Below are 23849 nucleotides of genomic sequence, written 5' to 3' on the forward strand. Positions count from 1 at the left end.
AGGGTTCTTTAATGCCTCCCCATGCATTGGGGTCAAACTCCTCCTGCTCCCCCGTTACACTTTTCTGTTGGACAGTCCCTCATGAAGTGTCCTATTTCGCCACATAAATGGCATATTGGACTGAGTCCAACATTGGTAGTTGAAGTGATGAACGCAATCGGAGTCCTACAGATGCAGGCGGTGTGCCACTTCATGTTGCATCTATTGCAATGAAGCTCTCGGCAAACTCCATGATGATGGTAGTTACACTTGCTGCAGTGTGGAAGCTTTCCTAAGTATGGCATGGTTGGTGCTGGAATAACAGGGCTGATGGGGGTATTGACTACCCCACTTCATTGCCCTCTGCTAGGTTGTTGAGTTGAATAACTCCCTTTCTCTTTCTCGAACTTTATTTCAGGATATTAGGTTTGAGGTTCGGAGTGTCCTTACAAGTAGGCACTCGTTGCTGAAATTGGTTATCACCACGATCAGGATTGTTGATTACATTTCCACTAACATTTGTGTTGTTAGCATTAAGGTGAGCCATGACAGCTGTTACGGCTGATGTGACTGCAGCTTGAAATGTATCCGAATCTATCTGAAGGATTGGTGTTTTACCGGAGGGTTGGTTACATTTCTTCGGAGGCATGATTCTGTTACACGATGATAAATAAATGAGTTCGTGAGCAATGATAGTTGTTTGTAAATGTATTCTAATCATTTATATCTACATAAAAATTTGTTGTTTTGGTTATACGGTTCTCAATGTGTCAACCTACATCCCTATCATGCAGTCCTGGTAAAAAGTAGAAGTAGGTTTCTAGAATGGTTATAAACCGAGTGTTGTCCGAACTAAGTTATCTTGGATTGATGGATATGATGTTCCAACCTTCTAAAAGATTTGAAAACAATTCATAACAGTGTCTACATGAAATAGACTTATGAATTTGTAGAAATAATCACTCTCAATTGATATTTCGGGATCCGATTTACTGTTATCAGTCGTGACGGGAAAAGGCGATAAGATTAATACCTAACGTGTGTAGTATAAATACTAACTCACTAGGTTGAATCGATTTACTAGTTATTAGACTGACGAAAAAGCACTCAAATACTTCGCATGTATTACACGTGGTTTTCCTTTGTTCTATGTTCTACTCCTAGCGGTAAAGATTTGTTCTCTCCTGATATCTATATGGTGTCGTTCTCTTCTGTAGGTATATTGAGTTCCTGTGTCGTCTTACTTTCGATTCTCACACTAATGCCCAATACTTCATAATGGAGAGTTCGAATCCTGGAAGTTCATGCGAACCTTTCATCGGTGTCATTAACAAGGTAAAGGTATTTTGTGGTTTCTATAGTTTCTTTACTCCTCATCTGTTTCTTTCTCGGAATCCTCCTAATGAAACTCTGTTGGATTCTCGTTGATTCTTCTGTTGGTTGTTGTTGTGAAGTGCTTACATCTATCTAAGTGGTTTACTCGAGAATGGGAATGTCTAAATAATCTATGAGATTAAATAAGCATTTTTGTTACAAATACAATTTTTACGAAGATAATCCATTCCGGTCTTTCTATAATCACATAGTGTGTACCGAATATATATAATCCAGATCAAATAGACCTTCGAATAAGTGATCCTACTCTAAAACCACATCCAAACAAGGAAAAGGAAGTAGAGTGAAAATCATCTATTCTAAGTTTATAAAATCTCAACTATATATAATTTTAACGTATACACTTAGTAATTAAACACTTACCACAAAAGGTCTTTTTAACAATTCCCTAAAGTTATTTATGGTATCTAAAATACTTCTATAATATTTTAATTATATGTTTGATTCTTGAACTTCTAGATATAAGAAGTTGATAACTTTACAGTTTTGTTGTTATAGCATCCTAAAATACTCCTATAGTATTTTAACCCTTTTGTTTGGTTCTAGAATTCTTATGGTAGCCAGGTAAGTTTTAGACTTGTTGCAATACCACAATCACTCCCAAACACATGTTGATCATATCTGAAATAAATATAGTTGATCAGGGTATATTGATCCCAGATATGATTACATAACTGTCCAGGTTTAATTGCACTGTTCAACATCCAAATACTTTTGTTTTGTTCTTCTCGTGATGCTCGTCCTAGTATATACATAGTCTGAATGTACTTATACTTTTATAAAATATTGTTATATTTTAAAGCATAATTCTTGGTCAGAGTGTTTTTATCCCAATGTGTTTATAGTTGTATATCTTTTATGATTGATATACTGAGTTCACTATAAACAATGCTCTGATACTAATCTGTCACACCCCCAAACCAGAACAGCGGAAGCATTTGAGGGTGGAGGACTTCATATCAAGTATCACAACACATGCATTATAGTAATCAAAGTACAACAACCATTGCATTAATTATGTATAAGTTTTTACATAAGTGTTCAAACACTAGATGTTCAACATCAAAGGTAGATATAGTAAAAGACAAAAGACGCAACACGGTAATAGGCTGTCTTCTCAAAAGCTCCGGGTGTGTACCTGTCTACTGGATTCCTGAGAATACAAGTTATTTTGAAAGAGAGAATCAGCATTTAAGCTGGTGAATTCATTAGTATTAGTTTATAACTCAAATCCGTTTTCTCGTTATTTGATAAGGTAAACATGTTTTTCCCAGAAAATCCTATATATTATGATACATTATATGGTAAATAAAAGGGTGAAAGTTTCTGGTTCTTAAGTGGTATACTGTATTATAGTTTACATAAAACCATAAAGAAAAGGCGTTTTCCAATACGAAAAATAGTATTTTCGTATTTAAACTGGCAAAATACTGTATTATAGTTTTATAAAGATAAAACTATATGAAGTTTTACTTATTCATACACTAATCATTAAATTCAATACCAAATTGTGAGTTATTATAACCATACTATGACTAGATGGCCTGAACACGACGTTCTTCAGGCGTCGCAAAAGCTACAACATTTGTCACCACAGGTCTGCCGACCTAGTTGTTGCAAGCAGCTCTTGTGTGGGATTGTCAGTCCCAAATAGATCTATACACAATTGTCACGCTCCCACTCAAGGAGATTCTGGTTATAATTTCAGGGCTTTTTTTGGTACTTGGAAAAGTACATGAAGGTAGTCTCACAAGTGCTATATTGATGATTATGTATAGAATATTGATAAGTTACTAGGTAGTAAATACTCAGTAGGTCAGTTTCATAAACTATATAAGATTTAGTTTATATGGTTGTTTTCTGAAGAATGTTTTCTACTCGTTTTCCGTTAAATACTCTATTTGATTTCTGATAAGTACCAATGAATAAGTTCTATAAGGAATGTTTTCTACTCGTTTTCTGTATAGTACCAATGAATGATTTCTCTAAACTATACCTATTATAGTTTAACTGTGGTAAGAATCGATAATAGTGTTATTCCAGGAAGTTGACTGTTTGTACCAAATAGTACCAAACAGTTAGAAAACCCTTTTATATTTATATAAATGTAATATTTATATAATTGTGATTAATTAGACCTTCAATTATATAACTTTACCCCAAGCCCACAACTGAACAAGGAACAGGAAATGGGGTCAAATTATATATTCTAAATCTCTTGAATCCGAATTATATATCTCTTGAATCCGAATTATATAATTTACACATATATAAATATGTAATTATAACAATTTAAAAACTTAAAAGACATATAAAATTATTTTAAAAGAGTTTAACAATGTTTCGAAGGGTTTATCAGTGTTTAAAAAGAGTCTACATGACTTTAAATCAATTTGGAAGTATTTGGTAATCTATTATTTAAAAACATAAGACAATCTTTTGTGTGATTGTTATCACAGAGAAATATTAATTGTGTTCAACTTGTATTCCCCCCTTAAAAGCATTTAAAATCATTAAAAATGTAGATTATAGGGGTATGAACTCACTTGATAACTGGTGATTTGGGCAGCGTTTCGTTTCTATAAACGATCTTTCTAGAAGAAACCATGAGTTTTTGATTGAAACCGGGCTTTATGCGGGCAGCATTTCGACTGGAAAGAGGTTAGCTTCTCGAGAATTTGGTGGCTCGGGCCTTCGTCTGAGCTTGGATATGTCACCGGTGCGTCGGGGTAATATTGAGAGGCTTAAAAGTGAGAAATTATAGGACAGAGGTTGGAAAATTGGCCCTAAAATCGGAGGTCTCGCACTCCTTTTATACTTGGCTGGACCCTCGCACTACGCTGGGCGTACCTCGGTACGCTGGGCGTACCTCGGTACGTTGGGCGTACCTTCGTACGCTGCACGTTCGGTGCTGCGTGTCTTCGGACGTGTCAATCTGCGTAATATGTGTTGCATTGCGAAGGAAGGAGCGACGTGGACGATCCGAGGCCTTGTATCCGAGTACGCTGGGCGTACTCTTGTACGCGGGGTGTACTTGTATTTTACAAACTTCAAAAATTCATATCTTTTGCATATGAGCTCCGTTTTTGACGTTCTTTATATCCACGCATAGGTAAGATCAAGCTCTACAACTTTCGTTTAGACTTCGTTGGCTAATTTTGATTTATTTTTAAAGTTATATTTTTAACAGGTCGGGAAATGAAAAGTCCGTTAAAAATTCATAACATCTTCATCCGACGTCCATTTTCGTCTGTCTTTTTACCGTTGGATTTCTTTTGATAAGATCCCCGATTCTTGTTTAGGTTGTTTTGGCTAAAAGTTACTCTAAATTTCGAGTTTCAGGTTGTGTACTGCTATACCGATTCTTAGAAAAATCATAACTTCCTCATACGAAGTCAGATTTGGACGTACTTTTTATGTAAACTCTCGATTTAACATATTCTACGACTTTCATTTTGATTGTTAAGGCTAAAAATCATTTGATTGTTAATTCACTTTTTACGTCACATAGTGTTGTGCCGGTTCTGTGGCGGATCTTTGATTGGTCATAACTTCTTTGTTATAACTCGGATTTCGGCGTTCTTTATATTTTTGGAAACCTTATGACATATACTACAACTTAGACAATGTTAATTATTCTAAATAATCCTTTATCAAAAGTCATGTTTGACGTGAAATAATGGGTTGTTACATCAATGAATCTCAAAAGATCTAGGAGTTTCAATCCAATTAAAACTTAATAATTTGTTTCGTTTTCATGGTGGAAATTGGTAAATCGTCATTTACCTACCTTCAAATATTTTGTAGCTAGGATTACGACATCCCTCTTCCAAGTTATAAAATATTGTGTTGGGTCCTAGCCTTAATATTTAGTTTGGATGTCTTATTAAGGACTCTTTATCTAATCTATGCTTCTCTTTCTTCCTTTTCCGATGTCTTCCAACATTGTTTCTGGCTCAAACCCTACCGTCTCCTTCTCTCTCATGAACCTTTGTGGGAGAGTCATCTTTGATGGAACTAATTTCAATGATTGGATTAGGAACATAAGGATGGTCACTCGTTATGAGGACAAGGAATATGTCCTTGACAAGGAGCTTAAGGTTATTGATGAGTCTTCTGCTACTCCAGAAGAGATTGCTAAGTACACTACCCAAGAGAAGGATGCCACTAAGGTGTCGTGTATCATGTTGGCTACTATGACAGCAGAACTCCAGAAATCCTATGAAGATTTCTACCCTTATGAGATGCACCAGGACCTGATGGAAAGATACCATCAGAGTGCTCGTTAGGAAAGGTATGATATCATCACCTCCATGATAACAACAAAAATGAAGGATGAAGAGTCTATCACAGGCCACCTTCAGAAAATAAAAAGATTCGTGGACCGTTTGCTAAAGTTAAATGTGAACTTTGATGAGGAGTTGGCAATACATATTATTCTACACTCCTTACCCTCTTGTTATGATCAGTTCCGCATGACCTATCATATGAACAACGAGGAGGTCACACTTAGCAAAATTCAAGGACTTTTGAGGACTGCTGAAAGTAGTCTTAAAGGTAAGAATGTTGTTGCTACTCCTATCGTCGCTCCTGTTCTGGCAATCGGGCAAGGTAAAGGGAAAAAGAGGAAGTCCCCTTCGAAGGGTACCAAGGGAAAGTCTCTTGATGGCTCCTCTTCGAGTGGAACCAAAGTTGCTTTAGCTACTCCCTCTTCCAACCCGAAGGATGCACAATGCTTCTACTGTTAGGAAAAAGGGCACTGGAAGCGAAGCTGCCCCGAGTACTTGCAGGATCTTAAGGATGGGAAAGTCAAACCCACCCATGTAGGTATTTACACTATATTGTCTAATAACTCACCACATACTAATTCTTGGGTCCTTGATACAGGGTGTGGAATTCACATTTTTTCTGATTTTCAGGGCCTAAAAAGAAGTGAGGATGTGGAGCACGGGAAGATAAACTTGATCATGGGGAATAAGAAAGTTTCACTTGTCACCAAGATTGGAGTTTATTCTTTATTGCTTAGTAGTGGATTAATAATAAATTTGAATAAATGATGTTACTCGTCTGAACTGGCGAGAAATATTATTTATTTTCATGGTTTGTACAAAGAAGGATTTACTTTTTCATTTGATAATGAATATGGTGGTATTAATTCTTTTTATAATGGTGTTCTTTATTTTAAAGCATTACCTTGTAATTGTGTATATGAAACTGTGTCGGTTGTAGACAACTTAGGAAATAATGTATTGCATATCGATTCTTCCACTAGTTTGGATAAGGCATCCTTGTGGCATTGTCGTCTTGGACATGTCAACAAAAAGCGCATAGGCCAACTTCAGAAGGATGAAGTCTTGGAGTCATTTGACTTAAAGTTAGATGATAGTTGCGAATCTTGTTTATTTGAAAAAATGACAAAGTCACCCTTCACTTGTACTTTTGCTAAGGGTGAAGGTTTGTTGGATCTCATACACACAGATGTGTGTGGACCCTTCAGAACTGCCACAAGGGATGCTAACCGCTTCTATGTGACTTTTACTGATGATTATAGTAGATATGGCTATGTCTACTTAATCAAGCATTAGTCAGAAACCTTTGAGAAATTCAAAGAGTTTAAACAAGAAGTGGAGAATCAGTTGGGCAGGACGATAAAGGTGCTCCGATCCGATCGGGGTGGTGAGTATTTAAGTATCGAGTTCCTTGACTATCTTAAGGAATATGGAATTGTTTCACAATTGACACCTCCTAGGATACCAAAACTGAATGGTGTGGCTGAGAGGCATAATCAGACCTTGTTGGACATGGTTCGTTCCATGATGAATAAAGCTTCTTTACCAATCTCATTATGGGGGTACGCCTTAGAGACTGCCGCCCATATCCTTAATCTAGTCCCTCCCAAAAAGGTTGCCAAAACACCTCACGAGATGTGGACTGGGAAAGTTCTTACTTTAGCCCACATCAAGATTTGGGGTTGTGAGGCTTTTGTGAGGCGTGAGACTCACGATAAGCTCGAACCTCGAAGTGAGTGGTGTATTTTCATCGGCTACCCACATAAATCTTTTGGTTATTTCTTCTACAGACTGAGTGACAATTTTGTCTTCGTGGCGAGGAGAGGAGTCTTTCGTGAGAGAGAATTCATAAGCCAAGGAAACAGTGGGAGGCAAATTGACGTTGAAGAAATTCTAGAGTCAAGCAGTGAAGGAACCTCAAACACTAGAAATCAACCTGGGGCGGAAACTCCTGTTGAGCCAATTGATGAATCCATACCTCTGAGGGGTTCCACAAGGGTTAGGAACACACCTGAGTTTTATTATGGTTTGAATATTACTACAGAAGGTGATGCATTTATCAAGGAAGCCATAGCAGGCCCTGAGTCCGCCAAATGGAAAGAGGCTATGGATGTAACATCCCGTTATTTTCTATAAGTAAAGTCAACCCTAGTCGACCAAAGTCAAACTTGGGTCAACTAAAGTCAACTTAAATCTTATTCTATCTTAATTAAGTGAGATTGAGATTATGTGAGTGTTCACACTTTGTATTCAAAGTGTTATTTGTTCAAAAAGGGAGTTATTAGAATCGAGAAACTTCGCATTTCTTTTCTTTTTTCTTCTCCCTTCGGATCGCATACGAGGGCCGCAAATCCTCGGGCCGTAAACGAGGCCGTGATCAGGCTTCGGCCGTGATCAGACTTCGGGCTGCAAACTCTTCAGATCTTATCTTCTCGAACCTCGTTCTCGACCGCGAACTACTTCTCGGCCGTAATCACTTCGGACCGTATACGAGGTTCACGACCGTGAACCCTCGGACCGTGAACCATCGCATACATATACTTTTCAGCCGAGTTTTCTTCACTTTTTACACTTTCAAACACCATTCCAAGCCTTTTTCTCTCAAGTATCATCAGCCAAGAACACGAAGAACAACCTCTCTCCTCAAGAACATGATATATTCATCCTTTCTCATCATATTCAAGTGTTAAATCACTAGTTCTTCATAAGAATTAACATGTATCACTTCTTGATCTTGTTATCATTTCAAGAACATCATTCAATCTTCTTATACTAGGCTGAAAATGATTTGATTTCACTAGTCTTCACGAAGAACACGAAGAACAAGCACCTCAAAACCTTTGAATCTCCTTAGAAACTAGTCTAGGATCATCAAGTATTCTTCAATCATTCAAGAACATTAGGCCGTGAACCCTTCAAGGTAGGGCTGTGAACACCCCTCTCCTGTTCGTGAACACCTATCAGCTTCCATCTTAGCTTCTAACACTCCAATTTGTAATTTATGCTTACAAATTAGTCCAATTTCCAATCATTTCTATGATTATATTAACTAATTGGATGCATATATTCTATACAAATCATTATATAGGACTTGTTTTGCTACGGGAATTCACTTGTGGAACTAAACATCCTATATCAACTCATCATTTGAATCACCCTGCAAAAGGTGAGTTCATACCCCCGTATTTTCATAGTTTTTAAAGTTTCAAGGGTGGGGGGGGGGGGGAATACAAGTCTAACACAAGGATTTTCTGTTACATACAAATGGTTTCAAAACATCTTACCAGAATGGATTTCAATTATCATCAAATCAAATGGTTTCAAATTGTGTAAAAATGACATCTAGTCACCAAAAGTATTTCAAAATATTAAACTTTTTAAATGATTTTATAAACTTATATTTTTCCCCGGAAATCATTTTATATATATATATATATATATATATATATATATATATATATATATATATATATATATATATATATATATATATATATATATATATATAACATTTAAAAGGCCTATGACTGATAACTCACTTTGGTTCATTTTCCTTGTTCGGATGTGGGCTTATAGTATTGGTTATATATTTGTATATGTATATAAATATAAAAGTTATTTCATTCAGTTCAAATACCCTTTGTAACATGTTGACCAAGGGGTTGCATTCATGAACAGTTAGTACAAATTCAGAAATTACATATAAATTATAATACGTATAATTTATGATTCATAGAACATTAATTCACGATTCAAGTATACTAGAGTACAATACCTTACAAGAATAAAGGTTTTGATTCAAAACTAATCAAGGGTATATATCTTTCAAGTACATGTTAAGTATACTAATTCAGGGACATACTATCAATCATTTATTTCAGAATGATTAGTTTTTCATAACTATTATGCATGTACGTCTATATGTTTTTTATGAGTCAATAGATTCAGGTTGTTTATTCATTTAAACAATATAGTTAAAGTCCTGATATTATAACCATAATTTCCGGTCGGAGATCGAAACAAGTGTGTATAGATCTATATTGGGATTGACAACCCCGCACTTGGACTGCTAGCCACAGCCAGGCATACACGCCAACGAGTGACAGTTGTTATCATCATTTTTTAAGGCCTTCAAAGCGTTGTTTCAGGCCATCTAGTCACAGTATGGTTATAATAACTCATTAAAAAGATATTAACAATACGTTAGTGTATAATTAACTAAACATAAGTACATCTTCAAGATACTAGTTTACAATAACGACACACTCACAGTTATAAGTTTTACAAAAGGAATAAAAATACAGAACACTAGTTTATAAACAGAACGTGTTTATGTCATTAAAACTACTTTTCATATACAACAGAAAATATAGGATTTTCTGGAACAGTTTACATATTCAAGAAATAGAAAACATACTTGCAAACATAAAAACTTATGCACTCACTCAACTTTATGTTGATACTCTCTTTTCAACTTACTTGTATTCTCAAGGAATCGGTAGACAGGTACTCCCCGAGCTTTTGAGAAGATGGAGCTATGTTGAGTCATGTCTTCTTCTTTTGTATAACTATTTTGGTGTCAATATACAGTGATTGAAAACATGTAAAAACTTGTACATATTAATTCAATGGTTGTTTGTACTTTGATTACTATACTGCATGTGTTGTAATACTACAAATGAAGTCATCCACCCCCGAACGTTTCTGCCCTCTAATTTGGGGGTGTGACAATGGACGGAGAGATTCAGTCCATGTATTACAATCAAGTTTGGAACTTGGTTGACAATGTGTCGGGTCATAAGACAGTCGGGTGCAAATGGATCTTCAAGAAGAAGACCGCCATGGTTGGGAATGTACACACTTATAATGCACGACTGGTTGCGAAGGGTTTTACTCAAACTCCGGGAGTTGATTATGATGAAACCTTCTCGCCAGTAGCGAATATTAAGTTTGTTAGGGTTATGCTAGCCATTGCTGCATTTCATGATTATTAAATATGGAAAATGGATGTCAAAACCGCTTTCCTTAATGGAAAGTTGGCTGAGGATGTTTACATGAGTCAACCAGAGGATTTTGTTGATGCAAAGTACCGTAATAGAGAGTGTAAGCTTGAGAAATCCATTTATGGATTAAAACAAGCATCTCGCAGGTGGAATCTTTGTTTCGATGAGAAAGTCAAAGAGTTTGGCTTTTCGAGGAGCGAGGATAAGTCCTGTGTATGTGTTAAGGCTAGAGGGAGTATAGTTAGCTTTTTGGTAGTGTATGTGGATGACATACTACTCATGGAAATGACATCCCAACCTTGCAGGAGGTTAAGTCCTGGCTTGGGAAGTGTTTCGCTATGAAAGACCTTGGGGAAGCTGCCTATATCCTAGGGATAAGGATATTGAGAGACAGGAGTAAGAGACTAATTCACCATGCATGATTCCAAGAAAAGTGACTTACCGATCCAGACTAACGCCAAACTGAGTAAAACTCAGAGCCCGAGTACAAAGGCTGAGATAGCTGAGATGAGTCGAGTACCATATGCTTCCGCTGTAGGCTCGATCATGTATGCTATGACTTGTACTCGCCCTGATGTGGCTTTTTCTTTAAGCATGGTCAACAGATATCAAGGGAATCCTGGCAAGGCTCACTGGACTGCGGTGAAGAACATTCTCAAGTACCTGCGGAGGACTAAGGACTGGGTCCTTACCCTTGGTGGGAGTGATGACTTGAGAGTAGTGGGGTATAAGGATGCCAACTTTCATACAGATAGGAATAATTTCTGCTCTCAGTCGGGCTGGGTCTTTACTCTAAATGGAGGAGCAATTACTTGGAAAAGTTCCAAGCAGGAGACAGTAGCTGATTCAACTTGTGAATCAGAGTATATAACAAAAAGAGTTGCGGAGAAGGAGGCAATATGGCTGAAGAACTTCATTGGAGACCTTGGAGTTGTACCGGCTATTAAGGAGCCTATGGAGATTTTCTATGATAGTGAGAGTGCAGTTGCGTTAGCCAAGGAACCAAGGGATCACGGAAGATCCAGGCACATGGACAAAAAATACCACTTCATTAGAGATCGGATAGAAGAAGGACTACTCGTGGCAAAGAGGGTATCATCTGATGAGAACCCAGCAGATCCCCTCACGAAGGGACTGTGTAGGGTTAAGCATTTACAGCATGTGCAGCACATTGGGTGAAGGATGATATTAGTTTTACTAGTTAGATAGCTTTCAAAACTTGTAATAGTTGAAATGTAATTGACATTTGATGTTTAAATAAAAGATGGTTTTATTTACTAGTATGGTACTGTCTTGTGTCGATCATTTACTATTGCTTCATTTTGCATGTTTCGACTTCCAGAATGATTATGTTATGGTATATCATATTATTCAAACTATCCACAATCAATCATACTTTGGAAATAGGTATTGAAATAAGACTGTCATGAATTGGGTTTGTAGATTTGTCCAAATTGTATTAGACATAGAAATCGTTGCTGCAACATTCATGAGTGCTCATAAGTTCTGAGTATTAGAATCAACCCACGCTCACTAGTATCACTTCATGGAAGTTATCTCGAGTGATCGTGAAACGGTAATATAATATAAGTCTTCAAACCAACATATATGAGTTGTTGACTATAAGTTGGTTATGCATTGATAGTACGAAAACGCATCAGTAACATGATGCTATAAAACATGTTATTGTGTACAATTTGATGATTAGTCAGTACAAGGATATGAGTCGAAGTTTATTTGTTCCTTTTAGTCCTTGGAGGATTAGAAGCGATATATTGGGCCCCTCGATGATTTTGTTTTGACTTATGTGTTGGGCCCGGTCAGAACTGAATTGATGTTTTCGATTGAGTTCTATGTCAAACAAATTGGAAATCGGGAAACAAACTGTTGGACAATGAGTACGACGCTGTTCCATGTATTTGTCCGGCTGATATCTTGAGAACAGAGGATTATTTGATCACTTATTTAAAATGGCACAACTTAGTTCCATGAGACTTTGAAGAGCTATTATTGTTGGTCGGATCCTGAAGTCATACTTGGAGTTATAGTTATTAGACTTATCCAAGTGGGAGACTGTTGGATAAGGTGTCTAAGTCCATAACTATATTTGACCCGAATTGGCATGGTCCATTTGGGTTGCATGGCATCGGAACATTTGGATAGACTTTTGTGAGAAGAGGATATTTATGGTTTATTAATATATTATAAGTTCTAATATATTAATATGAATTCTTTAGTTGGTATTGATCAAGAATTAGTTTGGAATTAATTTTGTGATCAAAAGAGACTAATTAAATAAATGGGGATTGATTTGGTAAATCATTCATTCTTATATAGTGGGCTTATGATCCATAGTTCTTCATGATGGGCTAAACCCATGTGGTTACCCATGGATATTCCATGGAGGTTAAAACCCACGGATCATGAGTAATATGGAAAGACATGAGTTACATGGTGTAACCCTAATGAGCACACTATATAAATAAGCCTCATCCTTGTAAAATCGACACTTAAGTGATACAAGTAAGGGCTAGCCGATTTTAGTGTATATCAATCTTCTCTCAAGTTATTCCAAAAGTTGGTGGTGTTGTGTGAAGCATTTGAGGCATTACATTTGGGGTGCTAGGCTCACAAAGTCTTAAGGAATCCAAGCAACAAGAAAGGTATGTCATTCTACTAGTTTTTTATATTACATATACCCCATGATATGATAGTTAGGATGAAACCTTGGAAAATGAAATTTTGCATGTATAATAGAGAAAATATAAATCTAAGGTTTCTGGGGTTGCATGCACACTATAGGAGTGTTAGAATGCTCAAAACCCATCAGAATGGAGTATCGCGTCTTATGTGCTTCGTTCATAACAACCTCTTTGTAACCACCAAACTTTGGTGTCCAGATCCGGTTCATGAGGTATTGAGCTCCATCACCTTTGATGTTAAAGTTTTTGTCCATTCCTCTTAAAGATTCCTCTTAAAGATTCACCTGAAGGTTATTTTCATTTATTTTTTGTATTAGTCTTGAAGGTAAGTAATATTCTGCCTTATTATTTGCATTCAAAGGTTTATTTTTCTTTACTAATATTTTATGCTATATAGGGGTTCTGAAATTGGGTCTGTTTTCTGTCATTGTGTTAATGTTGATTTGTCTCTACTACTGTTTTTTGTCATCGTGGCTCTGAAATTGTGTATGTTTTTGCTTAACTAACAGATATAGCATTTTATGTTTTTCATTTTGTTAGTTTGGTCATAAGGCTGGAGGGTGTGGGAGTGGGAGAGGGAGAGAGAGGGGGGGGGGGGCATCCCTAAGTGTTATTTTGCAAGCTTTTGTGCTTTGTGACTCATGGTTTTGTATGAGGTTGGGAGCTGATGGTGCCTCTCAGTCAATGTTGGCCTATGGCTTCATGTCATTCAACTTTGTTAGGTGGACGTCCATCTACTAGAACCGAAACGCATTATGGTAGTCAATATACCTCTGTTTATTGTATGGTTGAATTGCTCTCAGTTGAAATGATTAAACAATATTATTTATTATGAGCATCTTTTGATTGAGTATGAAGGTTAAAGTGTTTGTTAATTATAATGTCATCTTTGCAGGTTCAACTACAAGTTGCAAAGCAAAAAAAATGTTTAGTTTTAAAACAGATCTACATATCTTTAGTTATTTTGAATCTTGAACTTCAACGTTTTTTTTTCAAATTTATAATAGTGCTATAGTTATATTTTACATACAATTTTTATAATTGTAGGATAATTTTGTTGCTGCTGCTAATGAGTATGTGGAGAAACCTAGAAGTGAGCCATGTTTGTTGGTAATGGTAAGTCCAATTCTCAAATTATTTATGTTTTGTGTTTTTAACTTGAATTTGTCCATGTTTACAAGGTAAATACCGACAGTATCTTTAGATTTTGTAGTTGATTTTTTCTAACTCTAATCAAGTTTGAGGTAAATTTCAATATCTGAAGTTGTGCAGAATTAGGGTGGCCTTGATGGCTTGATGTGATTGCTGGTAAATTGTTTCAAGGGTGTACAAGTCTTGTGGCTCATTCAAATCCTGATCATACATGACCAAGTGTTCATAAATGATATCAATAATAGTATATTACTAAAGAATATTATTTCCCTCCAAAAGAAATTAAAAATTACAATTGTCATCTTCTTTTTGACATATTCTATTTTCTTTCTATTACACCATTGTTTGATGTTATGCTTGGTCAAATTGGGTGAATGTATTGAAGTGCAGTACTATGATAAGAAGAAATGTCTATTTTTATTACATTGATCTTATATATTTTGATTCTTGTGTTCTGTCTGATATTATTAAGACTTAGTATCTTGAAAATCTACTCAAACTACATTGTTAGAACTTATATTTAAGCCACCTTTTTTATATAGATTTTAACTAATTTTTCTATTTTAGTGAAGGTTTGACAATTTGGATTGAAGATTGAATATGGGTGATTCACAATGCAGGGGGTTGCTAGAGAATATACACATACATAGAAAGGTGGGTTGAGGAGAAAATACACTTGACAAGGTATTATCTAACTTAAGCCACTATATACTATTTATAATTCTGAAGTGTTAACATCATAATTTTTTATATCAAAGCTATTATATGCTGGTTTGGATGTCATGTGTGAGTGATAAAAATTGGAGGAATGTGAATGAAAAAATCTCAGAAATCAAAACTCAAAATTACTTCCAAAAGTATGGTAAACATATATCACCTTCAAGGTTCCTATTAAATAATACTCATTATTTTTTTAGTTTCAAACAGGTAATAATATCTTGATTTTGTGATTTACCTGGCTTAATATATCAATTTTCCATTATGTAGGGTTTTATTTTGAAATCCCAATTGTTCCAAGGGGCCAAACATCTTTTCCATAATTCTTGTACAAACTTGGACCATCCAGCATTTCAATTTCAAAATTTGTTAGTTTGCTTGGATGTTATGTTCCTGTTCCTTTTTAGTATTTATGTTGTTTCTCATGGTATTTTCTCATCAATCTCACTGTGTATTGTGTAATTGAATAATTTGGATGTAAGAAATGACAAATTGCAAAAATAAAATGAATAAACATATGGCAAAATGGGTAACAGGTGGATACTGCAAGAAAATGTAAGAAAACTAAACCTTTTCAAATCATGAAATAACCAATAAGTGATTGTTTGTAGTCTTATATTGTACCTTAATTTACTATTTACAATATGAAATGAATTATGTTTTTTTTTCTATAAGTTGTTTCTAAACTATATCAAAAACTTGTATTCTTGATATATTACTAATATGTTTTCCAAAGAATTATTTAAATTTAAACAAAACTAATTAAAAAAATTAAAGCTTATTAAAATTAATTTCAAATTTAACAAACGATTAATAAGTTTCAAAATTAGAAATCGTTTTACATAACTTATTTATCAAAATGGATTAAATATTAATGATGTAGATTTCATCAAAAGAGATAAAACTCCTTTTTAATTGACTTAAAACTCAAAATTAAAAACCTACAATATTTTAAAAAATAATACACCACTAAAATATGAAACATGAATGATTTTAGACGTAATTCGATGTTTATTTAGTTAAGAACATCATATCTAAAATTAAGGGAATGATAAAATTATTGGATTGAGTTTTAAGTGATATGACAAAATTAAAATATAAGATAAGATTTGACTATTTCTATGTTTATGGTATTCAAATTTGAATTCATAAATTTTCTTAATTATAACTATTATATTGACTTGGTATTTTCCTTTTATCCACCAAAGAACTAATCGCCTCTAAAATGGATTTATGGTCAAACGTTGAATTATAAGTCGAGCAAACTCATAATACAATATGTATAAACCTTTTATGCATTAACCGTATTTTGTTGCTGCTGCTAATGAGTACGTGGAGAAACCTAGAAGTGAGCCATGTTTGCTGGTAATGGTAAGTCCAATTCTCAAATAATGTATGTTTTGTGTTTTTAACTTGAATTTGTCCATGTTTACAAGGTAAATATCGACAGTATCTTTAGATTTTGTAGTTGATTTTTTCTAACTCTAATCAAGTTTGAGGTAAATTTCAATATCTGAAGTTGTGCAGAATTAGGGTGGCCTTGATGGCTTGATGTGATTGCTGGTAAATTGTTTCAAGGGTGTACAAGTCTTGTGGCTCATTCAAATCCTGATCATACATGACCAAGTGTTCATAAATGATATCAATAATAGTATATTACTAAAGAATATTATTTCCCTCCAAAAGAAATTAAAAATTACAATTGTCATCTTCTTTTTGACATATTCTATTTTCTTTCTATTACACCATTGTTTGATGTTATGCTTGGTCAAACTGGGTGAATGTTTTGAAGTGCAGTGCTATGATAAGAAGAAATGTCTATTTTCATTACATTGATCTTATATATTTTGATTCTTGTGTTCTGTCTGATATTATTAAGACTTAGTATCTTGAAAATCTACTCAAACTACATTGTTATTACTTATAGTTAAGCCAACTTTTTTTATATAGATTTTAACTAATTTTTCTATTTTAGTGAAGGTTTGACAATTTGGATTGAAGATTGAATATGGTTGATTCACAATGCAGGGGGTTGCTAGAGAATATACACATACATAGAAAGGTGGGTTGAGGAGAAAATACACTTGACAAGGTATTATCTAACTTAAGCCACTATATACTATTTATAATTCTGAAGTGTTAACATCATAATTTTTTATATCAAAGCTATTATATGCTGGTTTGGATGTCATGTGTGAGTGATAAAAATGGGAGGAATGTGAATGAAAAAATCTCAGAAATCAAAACTCAAAATTACTTCCAAAAGTATGGTAAACATATATCATCTTCTAGGTTCCTATTAAATAATACTCATTATTTTCTAGTTTCAAACAGCTAATAATATCTTGATTTTGTGATTTACCTGGCTTAACATACCAATTTTCCATTATGTAGGGTTTTATTTTGAAATCACAATTGTTCCAAGGGGCCAAACATCTTTTCCATAATTCTTGTACAAACTTGGACCATCCAGCATTTCAATTTCAAAATTTGTTAGTTTGCTTGGATGTTATGTTCCTGTTCCTTTTTAGTATTTATGTTGTTTCTCATGGTATTTTCTCATCAATCTCACTGTGTATTGTGTAACTGAATAATTTGGATGTAAGAAATGACAAATTGTAAAAATAAAATGAATAAACATATGGCAAAATGGGTAACAGGTGGATACTGCAAGAAAATGTAAGAAAACTAAACCTTTTCAAATCATGAAATAACCAATAAGTGATTGTTTGTAGTCATATATTGTACCTTAATTTACTATTTACAATATTAAATGAATTATGTTTTTTTTTCTATAAGTTGTTTCTAAACTATATAAAAAACTTGTATTCTTGATATATTACTAATATGTTTTCCAAAGAATTATTTAAATTTAAACAAAACTAATTAAAAAAATTAAAGCTTATTAAAATTAATTTCAAATTTAACAAACGATTAATAAGTTTCAAAATTAGAAATCGTTTTACATCACTTATTTATCAAAATGGCTTAAATATTAATGATGTAGATTTCATCGAAAGAGATAAAACTCCTTTTTAATTGACTTAAAACTCAAAATTAAAAACCTACAATATTTTAAAAAATAATACACCACTAAAATATGAAACATGATGGAGATAAATCCACATATCTTTGAAATGGTATAAGCAAAGATGTTAAGAATATCAATGAGAAGATATCTGAAGCTATAGTTGGCATGGATCCTATACTTCAGAATCAAATTGATCAATTAATGATAAATTTTAACAAAAGTGAGGAAAATGTAGCTACCAGACTACCAATGTGACAGAGAGCGAGGGAGGAGAACAAAGAATGTAGGAGCAGGTAACCCTTGATTCCACCATTTGTTTTTCTATTTTGTAAGTTTTTGGTGCTTATGAATCCTATTGATTTTAATTTAACCTTACATGAGGTGTGGAATAACTATATCATAATAACTTACTGTTTATTTGTATGCGGCCTTTCTTTATTAGAATAGGAATTTTCTAACACCCGATTCAAAGTACTTTTCAGTTTAGACCCTTGGTAGGTTAATGTTTTGCAGAATTGGTCCCTAGGGGGCATATTTGCCAAAATTAGAAAAGTTGGAGTACGCTGGGCGTACTCTTTGTACGCGGGGAGTACTTGCTCATTTCTTGACCGCGAGTCTTAACTAGTACGCAGGGCGTACGTGAGGCTGAGGTAAACACTAAAAATTAGGGTTTTCACTCTATTTAAACCTCATTATAGACTCATTTGGGCATGTTGAACCAGCCTCTACCTCTCCTTGACCCAGAAAATGAAACCCTTCAGTGTTTTGGTGAGTTATGAGCTTGAAGAGTGTTTGTTGGTGGTTTCTGAACGAGGAGAAGAAGAGGAACACTTAAGGGGAATTGCTTGAGCTTGTGGATCCAGGAGCATCTTCACATCTGAAAGCTTTTTGAGGTAAAAAGCTTATATCTTTATGCTCTTATATGTTAGATCAAGTTATTGGAGCATTTTGTGCACTTTTTCGGCTCTTTGTGATAAAAGTGAGCTTCTTTTCTACTCCAGAGGCAATGGATGCTAGATCATAGCTCTAATCAGTCCCCATGTTCATAAAAATGTTAACTTTATGGAGTATTTGGACCCATGCATGTATTTAGACATTTTAAGCACTTTTTGAGCTATTGAGCGCCATTAAGCCATGCATGTATGAAAAGTTGCCAACTTTACGTGATAAGTCACCTTTAAGGATTAGATCTGTGAGTTTGGAGGAAAGGATTAACCATTTAAGTGCTTAATGGAGTAGGATGGCGCACTCGGGAGTACATTGGGTGTACCTAGCTGGTACGCTGCGCGTACTAGCCCCAGAAGGACTACGATAAGCGTACGAGCTGAGTACGCCTCGCGTACTCAACAGATGGGCCTTGGGCTTGAAATTTTATGTATTGGGAAAATGTTTGGGTTTGTAAGTTTGGGCCTGGTTGGGCCGTTAGACGTCTATTTTTGGCTTTGGGCTAGCATGTTGGGCTTCCTCGAAATTTTAAGCCATGATGGGTTTTGGGCTCAATTTGACAGATTGGGCCATATTTGGGCCTTGGGGTGTCATTTAGGTTTTGGGCCTTTTGAATAGTTGAGCTTTGCTTGGTATGTTGCCAAGCTAGATACTGGGTAAAATGGACATTTACCTTGGTTATGGGCTAAGTAGCTTAGACTCTGGTTATGAGTTGAGACCCGATTTATAATTGGATGTTATTGATATTGATAGCACGAGGATTTTTTAGACCAGACGATATTCATTCGAGTGTTTCAGCAGCTTGAGGTGAGTTTCCTCATAGTTTTTAGTGGGTCGAAGCCATCAATGTCGGCCAATGGGTTATTATGCTTGGATACTAGATGTTAGAGTGACTATTGCATGTGTTATGTGTTGGTATGCTTATCGGCAAGGCCTGATGTCGGGCGGGGCCCGATCTATGTATTGTATGCTATTATCTTTGTGATTATCTCATGTGTTTGTATGATTATATGTTTATATGTTTATACAGGGTGGGGCCCGATGCCAGGCGGGGCCTGATGACTGACATATCTGTACGTCGGGTGGGACCCGATGTCGGGCGGGGCCCGATGCTGAGCAGGACCCGATGTCAGGCGGGGACCGATGAAGGGAGGGTCCAATATATGTTTGATATGTATGGTAGTGGTAGGGGTGAAATAGACCTGACTCCGGTTGAAATAGACCAAAGGGAATTACAAGCACCAAGATATGCTTGGCTGTATGTTTGTATGATATGTGGTATTTTGGGGAACTCAGTAAGCTTTGTGTTTACGTTTTTTTATGGTTACGTTTTTAGATACTTACGGTTCGAACGGGAAGGGCCCGGCTTGATCGCAACACATCCATCCTTGTGTCCGCATTATGATGATTTTGGGATTGAACTCTAATAACTGTTTTCTCATGAAAAACTTTTGGATAATTAGAAAAAGGATAATAAATGTTTCACAAAAAGGTAATTGGTGTTTTGATGGAATTAAAAATGAAATTTTTACCTCGTAACTATTGGGACGTTACAAGTTGGTATCAGAGCCTTAGTTTAAGGGATTCGTGTATAGTCTCGAGCGTGTCTGAACTAAAAGTGAGGGTTTGGTAAAAATTTCATAAAATAAAAGTTTTATTAAAGGACTTTCAAATAAATGTAACGCTTGTTTCAGGTATCATTTATTTCTCAAGATTTTAGGATTTTAGACTTGAACTCGACGAGTTGGGGAGCTCCAACTCGTCGAGTAGAAATTATTTTGGACGCGGGACTTAGGGTCTACTCGATGAGTTGGAAGGCCCCAACTCGACGAGTAGACACTATAAAGGAAAACCCTAATTTTCAGGGGTTTGTACCCTATTTAAAGAACTTATGGCTCATTTCTGGCCTCCCTCATCGTCCTTACTGTCTAGAGAGAAACCCTAGCCATGCTTTAGTGCTCTCTTCGGTGTGTGTGAGCTTTGAAGAGTAAATCTTATGCTATTTGGAAGGAAACTTGAAGATTAAAGAGCTTGGAATGAGAAGGAGCTTATAAATCCAACATCTACTCAGTTGTAGAATCCATTTGAAGGTAAAAAGTTGTTACCATGATCATTCTCTTGTTGGATGTCTCCATTCAAGAGTTTAGGGTCCCTTTTAGCCCACTTTGGACCCATATTTGGAAGTTGGGCATGAGTTCAAGTTGTAACTTCAGATTTGGACTCCATTAGACCCCTATAGAGATAAAGTTATCGACTTTATCAATCTTTGGCCCTTCTCCATGCCCTAAACCTTGTATGTGCCTTATTTTTAGTGTTCTAGACTCTTGAGGGCTTGCATGGACTTAAATTTTGCAATATTATGTGGTATTTCAGTCCTAAAGGACTGGATCTGTAGTTTGGGGCTTGGGTTTCGATTGGAAGGACTGAAAATGTTAAGAAAAGGGAAAACTTGACGAGTTGCCCTGGAAACTCGACGAGTTGGATCGGGTTTTCCCGTTTTCTGGATGCAGAGTAAACTCGACGAGTTGATAAGGTAACTCGGCGAGTTGGTTAGGGTTTTTCCCGATTTTTCTGAATCCTGAAGGAACTCGACGAGTTGCTAGATGCACTCGACAAGTTGGGTCAACATGGACTGTTGACCTTGACTGTTGACCATGGTTGACCAAGTTGAGTTGAAGCTGCGTGTTAGGACTTATCTTATCTTATCTTATCTTATCAGTTCAACATTCTTGAGAGGTGAGTCTCCTCACCATAGCAATGAGTCTAAGGCAACAAGGCTGACCCATTTTGTGATATCTGGTACACCAGTTGATGGAGTGATATGTGGTATGCTAATTGGTTATATACTAGGTGGTATGCCAGTTGTATATGTGATACTTGCAGGAAAGACCATGGGGGACCCATGGCGCTTAGAAGTAAGACCATGTGGGGGAGCCCATGGCTTTTCAGGTAAAGACCGTGGGGGGAGCTCATGACACTTAGATGTCAGACCATGTGGGGGAGCCCATGGATTTCCAGCTAAAGATCATGGGGGGAGCCCATGACACTTAGGTGTAAGATCATGTGGGGGAGCTGTTGGGTCAAAAATATTGTTTATACTTTGGTTTTCTAAGCATTTATTGTTTTTAGTCTTGGGCAGAAAATATTATTGGTTTATTTGTGGCTTGGACCGAAAACTCATGTGTTTTCGGTCCATATATATATATATATATATATATATATATATATATATATATATATATATATATATATATATATATATATATATATATATATATATATATATATATATATATATATATATATATATATATATATATATATATATATATATATATATATATATATATATATATATATATATATATATATATATATATATATATATATATCGTGTCTAGGAGTGGAAAAGGGAAGCCATTGTTGAGTGGAGCATGTGCTAGAGAGATAAAGTTAGAGAGAGAAAAATATTGGGGGTTTGTTCTTCGTGTTCTTCATAAAAATGGCTTTTTGATCGAGTTTTGGAGATACAAAGTCGAAAAAACGCGTTTTTTGGTCGTAATATGTGAGTTTCGATGGCCATTTTCGCACGTGTTCAGTCTTCGGATTTTCGGCCCATCAGGTGTTCGGTTGCGCACTTGTTCGGTTCGCAGGCGGTCAGAGGCGAATATTCAAAAATTCCGGGGTGGAACAAGATTCGAACTCGGGTCTCTGACACACACATCCCACACCCTTACCAATCGATCTAGCATGCCAGATGTTTAACATCTTCCCTGATTAGTTCAAGTAGCTTCGTATTTTCGGTCACAATTTCGGAATTTTGACAATTTTAGCCCAATAATCAATTTTTCGAATTTTAAAATTTCGTTTTCTACCCAAAAGTTTGATTTTTGATTTTTGACTTCGTAATTTGACTTTTGACCTTAAAAATTGACTTTGACTTTCAAGTTTGACCTTTGACTTTATCTTTGACTTTCTTGTTTAACTTTCAAGTTTTCAAGTTTAGCTTTTTGATTTGACTTTTGAAGTTTGACTTTTTAAATTTGACTTTTAAGGTTGACTTTCTTGGTTTATAGTCAAAGGGCATTCTTGGTAAACAATGAGTTCCTCAAACACCCCAGTCAATGAAGTTTCATGTTCTCAATCTATTGAAGCTACGATTAAAGTTCTTCGTGAACAAATTGATTTATTAAAAAGGGAAAATGAGGACCTTAAATATAAAGGATGTAGACTTAGGAAAGGTCAAAACCCACTTAAAGAACAGCTAGACGCCAAAATCAAGGACTTCCGAAAACTTCAGGAAGAATACAATAACAAGTGTGAGAATTATATTTATGTTAAGAGACAGCTTGGTAGCTTAACTGCTGAACTTGATGCATTGAAAGAAAAATATAATGATGTTGAATTCAACTTTAAGAAATTTGATGTATCAAGTGAGGTAGTTGCATCAATGATTGAAAAACAATTAACATTCAATGATAATCAAGCTAAGGGTCTATGGTATCATAGTGTGCCACCTCCTTTCAATGATAACCCACCCATTGAAACCAACGAGGAAGAAATACCTGCTCAGTATGGCCAACCCCTTGTGCCAGTTTCGGTTAAGACTGAACAGTCTGGGCCAACTGAGAGTGTT

The sequence above is a fragment of the Lactuca virosa genome, chromosome 3, assembly GCF_052849685.1.
Source record: "Lactuca virosa cultivar CGN04683 chromosome 3, Lactuca_virosa_CGN04683_v6, whole genome shotgun sequence".
Lineage (NCBI taxonomy): Eukaryota > Viridiplantae > Streptophyta > Magnoliopsida > Asterales > Asteraceae > Lactuca > Lactuca virosa.